General features: G+C 47.4%; 1 protein-coding gene across 3 annotated transcripts in view; it reads right to left on the reverse strand.

The window, feature by feature from the left end:
* Positions 1 to 6,677, reverse strand: part of Afap1 (actin filament associated protein 1) — a 114,537-nt gene that overhangs the window by 63,422 nt on the left and 44,438 nt on the right. The window lies entirely within an intron of this gene.

Raw genomic sequence — 6,677 nt, forward strand, 5'->3', positions numbered from 1 at the left:
TTCCCGAACTTTCCCAGCCACTAATCCATGCCAGCCCCTTCTCTGCACATCCATGGGACCCTGCTGATCCTCGCTCTTGTTGGTCCTTCTACCAAGAGAAAAAGACAGACGGAAAGAGGTCTGGTTGTCCAAGAACCATGCTCCCTGCCTGACAATGCACTCCAGCTTGGCTGTTCACAGGTCCCAGCGGTCAGCCTGGACGGGAGCCCTGCAGGAATGCTACTGAGTCGCCTCACGCTATGTGGACGCAGAGAGCAAGGCCCAGAATCTAAAGCATGCTGCTCAGAACCAGACTTGCTCCCTGCCCTAGTTGAGTTTCCAGACACCCTGGCATCTGTTAAAGACCTTTTCTAACATTGCCCCTCCTCTGTGCAAAGCTGATTCACACTATCTATGTTCTGTGAACAATCAGGAAGTGGCAAGCTCCCTCCAGCTCGGACACCGCTCCACTGACATCATGGGCTTTGTTTTTATTCTTAGGTAAACCCTCCAGAATGTGACTCCATCACTTTCCACTAACTCTTAGTCCAAAAAATCCTTTGTGAGTGACTAATGGCTACTGCACACCCACCCTACCTCCTCCTCCCGCAGCTGGAGAGAGGATTGATTCCCAGTTTGGCTAGCAGAATTCTATTACCCAGCCACTTAGGCCTGTTCCCTGCAGAAACACCTCCAATCCCTCCTACCCCTACCTTGCTCCCTGGGTGGTCACCATCCTGCCATCTACCTACAAGCTAAAGGGCCACCTTTGTAGGCAGCTATCACTCACTGGAGGGGATTACTTCAGAGCTGTCCCAGGGCCCATGCTGGTTCACCCAAAGTCTTCCTGTCCTCCCTAGGGGACTGACCTAAGAAGGGTCCTGACATGCTGTGCTTGGCATTGGGTGAAGCTAGACATTTGGCCTGGAATCCTGCAGCTGCTTCGCACATGAGAAGGCAGGGACTCCACCTTCCTCTGAGCATGGTCAAACCAACTGCTCACACCCTGGACTGTCTCAAAGAGCTGAGACAAACTGATGTTGGTGTGCAAACAGGTCAGACCTCCCTCCAAGGAGTGTGAGTAGGAAGGAGGTGAGAAAGGCCGGTGTGTACTGGGTGGGGTTTGTGAACAGATGCAGACAAGCCATTGAGGTCACAGCCGTCAGAGACACACTTTAGATCTCACTGTCCCACCTCTAGAAACCCAACAGGAAGATCCTATGAGCCAGTGAGAAATAAAACGAGCTAAGAAGTTCAACAAACATTTCTGGAAAAATCTAAACAACCATCAAAAAAAGAATTCTGGCCAGTGAGATAGTCCAGCACGTAAGCACACTTGGAAGGTGCCTTGGTTTGCTTCCTGTTGCATGATAAACACCATCGCCAAAAGCAGCTTAGGGAGAACAGAGCTTATTTCGTTTGAAGCCTACAGTTCATCATGAAGAGAGGACAGAGCAGGAACCTGGAGACAGGAACTGATGCAGAGGCCATGGAGGAATGCTAATTACTGGTTTGTTCCTCATGGCTTGCTCAGTTTGCTTCCTTAAACTTCCCAGGGCCACCTGTCCAGGGGTGGCACCATCTGCAGAGGGATGGAAATCTTCAGCATCAATCATCAATCAGGAAAAGGGCTTAAAAGCTTGCCTACAATCTGATCTTAAGGAGGCATTTTCTCAATTGAGGTTCCCTTTCCCAGATGACCACAACTTATGTTATGTCAAGTTAACCTAAATAAATAAATAACAAACAAGACAACAACAAAAACCCTAACCAGTACACTGTGCAAGCCTCAAAAGCCAAGTATGATGCCAGAAGCCCCAGAGGAAGGAGAGGACTTGCCCTCTGACCACCCAAGCATTCTGTGGCACATTTACCACGTTCACACACAAACAATAATAATAGAATATCTTTTCAGAAGGAACAATGCTCAGACGCACTTCCACACAACGCAGCGAGGCTAGGAGTCACTGAGCTGACAAACCCCATCAGCACTGGGGTTTGCTCTGACCTCTTGCTAGATTTCTTGAGTGTTTCTTGTTAAGAAACACAAAGGCAGGTGGCTGCTCACCTAAAGTGCTAACACAAAGTTGCCTTTCTTACATGTGTCTGCATAGCTTACGTTTTTAATACAAAACTTAGCACTTTTTGGCTATGTTTTTTCTGTCTTTTTTAAAATAAAATTTTTTATTTGTTTATTTTATATCCTGGCTACAGTTTCCCCTCCCTCCTGTCTTCCCAGTGCCTTCCCCCCAGCACCACTCTGTTCCCACTCCGCAGTCCACTTCCCCTCTGCTTCTGTTTAGGAAAGGGCAGGTCTCCCATGGATATCAACAAAACATGGCATATTGAGTTGCAGTAAGACTAAGCACCTCCCCAAGTATTAAAACTGGGCAAGGTGACCTAGTATGAGGAGTAGGGTCCCGAAAGCCAGTGAAAGAGTCAGAGATAGTTATTCCCACTGTTAGGAGTCCAAATTATTTCATTTTCAATTATGTGTGTGTGAACATACATGTACCTTTGTGTGTCATGAATGTCAGTGCCTGCAGAGGGCAGAAGAGGGCATGGGACTTTGGCGCTAGAATTAGTGGTAGATGTGAGCCCCTCAGTATTCACCATCCTGATGTTGAGCAGAGAAGGGTGGGGGAGGGAGGATCTGAACCATCACACTATGGCTGCCATGACAATAATGGACTAAACCTCTGAGCTGTACATAAGCCCCAATTAAATGTTCCCCTTTATAAGAGTTGTTATGGTCATGGTGTCTCTTCACAGCAACAGAAACCCTAAAAAACGAGCCTATGGGGGACATTCTCATCCAGATCACAGAACCCTGCTGACCCAGCGGTGTTGTGAGGAGCAGAAGCAGAAACAGATCACCACAGAACTGGCGCAGGCAGCAGCCAGCACCAATATACATGGGGAATCCCTTTTCAGAGAAGTGCCTGCCCACCCAAATCTCTCAGCACTCGCAGCAAACCAGGCACAGATAGTTCAAGAGCTGCAACACCTCACTGAGTAACGAATCCAAGAGCTGTCCAGAAAGCCCAGCTCTTCACGGAGCTGGCTCTATTACACTTGTGCCTGCTTGGTTTACTGTAGTGTCCCTGATGTGAGGCACTGGAATGCATTCCAACTTTGCTGCACATTACATGTGTGCTCACCGGGCTTGAGAAGTCCCCACCCTCACATGGCAAGCTCAGGAGCACACCTAAGAATTCCCAGGAGCATTTGCACTTGCTGCTGAAGCATATCCATCTGGCAGAAGTCTGCAGTTCGCACAGCCTGCCCACAGTGGGCTGCAGGCATGTTTACTTGGAGGCAATTTGAGAACAAACGGACATTCCCTTGGCTTCTGAGAGCAGCATCTATGTTACAAAGCTGACCCTTGGCTGGCATTAGGAAGCAAGTAATAAATAAAGGAAAGGAAGAAGCTGGGTGTGGTGGCACATACTTTTGATTTCAGCACTGGGGATGAAGAGACAGGCACATTTCTGTGAGGTTTTATTTTTCTCAAGATAGGGTTTCTCTGTAGCTTTGGAGCCTATCCTGAAACTAGCTCATGTAGACCAGGCTGGCCTCAAACTCACAGAGATCCTCCTGCCTCTGCCTCCTGAGTGTTGGGATTAAAGGTGTGCAACACCACCGCCCGGCTTCAGATTTCTGTGAGTTTGAGTTCTAGGACAGCCAGGGCTACATAGTGAGAGCCTGTTTGAAAAGGAAGGGAGGGTTGAAGGAAGGAGAGGGAGAGAGGAAGGAAAGAAGAAAACATAAGCTATATGCCATCTTGAAATGCTTTAATTTTAATTTACTTGAAAAACGGCAAGAGATAGTAACTGCAGAAAGCTGGCATATTAGGATGTCCCAAAGGGTCAGAATTCTTATTTAAGTAGTCTTAAGTAGTAATGAACTTCGTTTCTGTTGTGGTGATAAATCCTACTAGAGAACAACATGGAGAAGAATGGGTTTTCATTCGGCTTCAATTCCAGGTTCCAGTCCATCACTGGGAAAGTTGAATCACCTGGATGCTGCTTCTTTATGAGCATTACAACCATACATAGATCCTTCATCAAATTATCTCTCGATTGGCCCCTGCTTCTCTCTGAAACAGCCAGAGCCTCCACTGCCCACCTAACTCTTCACCACCTGCCAAGCTCCCACAAGAAAGGCCCCATCAGCTCTGAGCATCCAATGGCTTTCCAGCTGAAGATTCCAGTCTTCCAGATTATTCCCTCAAAACAACATGCTCATTTTATCACAGCAACAGGTATTGATAGCAACAGGCACAAAGCAGTATCCAACGTTACATGCCACAACAGGCAGAAGTTAGTATTCAACATTACACACCACAAAAAAGCAAAAAACCAGGGCACTATAGCAGTTTGCGACATGGGAAATGATTCTAATTGGTATAACTCACACGCTATGCTGGGATTTATGTTCTTTTTCCCCCATCAATGATCAGAACACATAAGCCAGAGAAACCCTTTCCCCACTACAACAGAAAGCAAGCGAGGACAGACATCATGTTTCTCCTGATAAACTCACAGCTCCTGCCCATCAGCCTGCCAAGCACTGTGGCCGCCTCTGGGCATTGCCCACCCAAGCCCCAGCATCTACCCGCTTACACGTACTACACAGTTCCGGGTACATCTGGCTCACTCTTGGGTCTGTGCCCTCATCTGGGATCCCCTCTGCCCCATACGGTCTCCTTCCCATTGCATCCTTACCTCACAAGAGGCAAACTCTCCACAAAGTCAGTCTGTCAAGATTAGTGAGCTGGCCGAAAGCTAGCCCAAGGCAAACTGAACTGAGTTTACTGACAGACAAACTCAATTTTCACTAAACACCCTAAGAAAGGCATGTTGGAGTGTGTTTGTGAGCCCAGAATTGGGAAGCAGAGGCAGGAGGATTACAAATTCCAGTCCAGCCTGTTATAGACAGTGAATCCCAAGTCTTCCTGGGCTACAGACAGGGACCTATCTCCCATTATCTTTCAAAACCCCTCATAAAAATGTCCTAGAGTGTCTTAGCCAAGCCCTGAACTGTCATGGGTTGACACAGACATCATCCAGTTCTGCAAACTGGCCAGACTGATGGTCACACGATGCTAAACACTCATGGCCAGCAGGCTCTTCTCTAAAGTATGTACCAAACTGTCATTGGGTGAACTGGATTGGAGGGGAAGTCCACAGAAACGCCATGGCTCAAAGTACTGACCCATCAGTGAGAACACTTCTTCTGAAACTGGCACCCAAAGGACTCCGTCCCTCCAGGAAGCCCATGGGACATGCAGTCCAGGTCAGAGCTGGACACTGCACAGGAGGAGTCATGCAGCCCCTACAGCCTCCGCCATTCTCCTGCCTGTGTCTAGGTGCACACTCCTCCCCCACAATCCTAAAATGCTCCCCAAGACACAACGTGTGACGATGGAATGGAAGGCATGGTATGTGGGCCTGCCACAGAGTACCACGGGCTCAAGACAAGTCTAAAGCAGAACATTTAAGCCAGAAAACAGTGGACCACTGATTTCCATCCAGCTTATATTTTGGAGAAACAAAGTACCAGTAAAAAATACTAATGTTGTTGAATGAATTACTTTTGGAATATGAGTTCATGTAGTTAAAAATAGTAAATGATATAATAATAATAATAACAACAACAGAAAGTTTCTACAACAGGAAAGGAAAAGAAAGCAATAATTAAAAATAAGTTTATGGCCTAGCAAGACGGCTCCTCAGGTGAAGACAATACCCTCAAGCCTGATGACCTGAATTAGATCCCACATCCTGGATGGAGGAAAATGACTCCTGCAAGTTGCCCTCTGAACTCCATAACCCCCCCCCCCCATGGCACACGGATGTACTGGAGCCTATTCAGGGAACAGGTCCAAGCCTGGCAGGCTCCTCCCACCTGGGGCCCTTGCCCCATAACAGTTTCTGCTTTTCTTGCTTATCAAGTGACCTGAATAAGTCACATATCCTCAAAAACCTTCTCCAAAAAATTGGTAGTCACAGCCCTCACATGCCATAGAGCAGTGGCTCTCAACCTTCCTCATGCTGTGACCCTTTAAGATACTTTCTCATGTTGGGGTGACCCCCAAGCATAAAATTATTTTGCTACTTCATAACTGTAATTTTGATACTGTTATGAACCATAATGCAAATTGTCTGTGTTTTCCAATGGTTTTAGGTGACCCCTGTGAAAGGGGCATCCCTTTGGGGGTTGAACAACCCACAGGTTGAGAACCACTGCTCTAAAGTGCTTTGAGAGTTTTAAGAAGCCTCACCAATGTTGAAATAGGAGTGGCGGCGGGGCTGCGTCCCCAACACCCCGGCCACTTGGCTAGCTTTTGCCCGAAATAACAACACACAAACTGTATTCATTTAAGAACTGCTTGGTCCATGAACTCTAGCTTCTTATTGGCTAGCTCTTACATATTGTTCTAACCAATTTCTAATAATGTGTGTAAGCACCCCAAGGTGCGCTTACCAGGAAGATTCTAACCTATGTCCATGTTGGGTCGGAGCTTCATCGCGTGTGCCTCAGAGAGCAGAGCTATCAGGAGAGCGGAGCATAGCGTCTCTGCTCCAGAGCAGAGCTGTCGAGTCTCCGGGAGCAGAGCAGAGTCTGACCTCACTTCCTCTTCCTCTTGTTTCCTCCTCCTACCTATCTTTTAACCTATCAGGGCCAGCCAAGCA

The sequence above is a fragment of the Alexandromys fortis genome, unplaced genomic scaffold, assembly GCF_014885135.2.
Source record: "Alexandromys fortis isolate MF-2015 unplaced genomic scaffold, M_Fortis_MF-2015_v1.1 scaffold_7, whole genome shotgun sequence".
In the NCBI taxonomy this organism is placed as follows: Eukaryota; Metazoa; Chordata; class Mammalia; order Rodentia; family Cricetidae; genus Alexandromys; species Alexandromys fortis.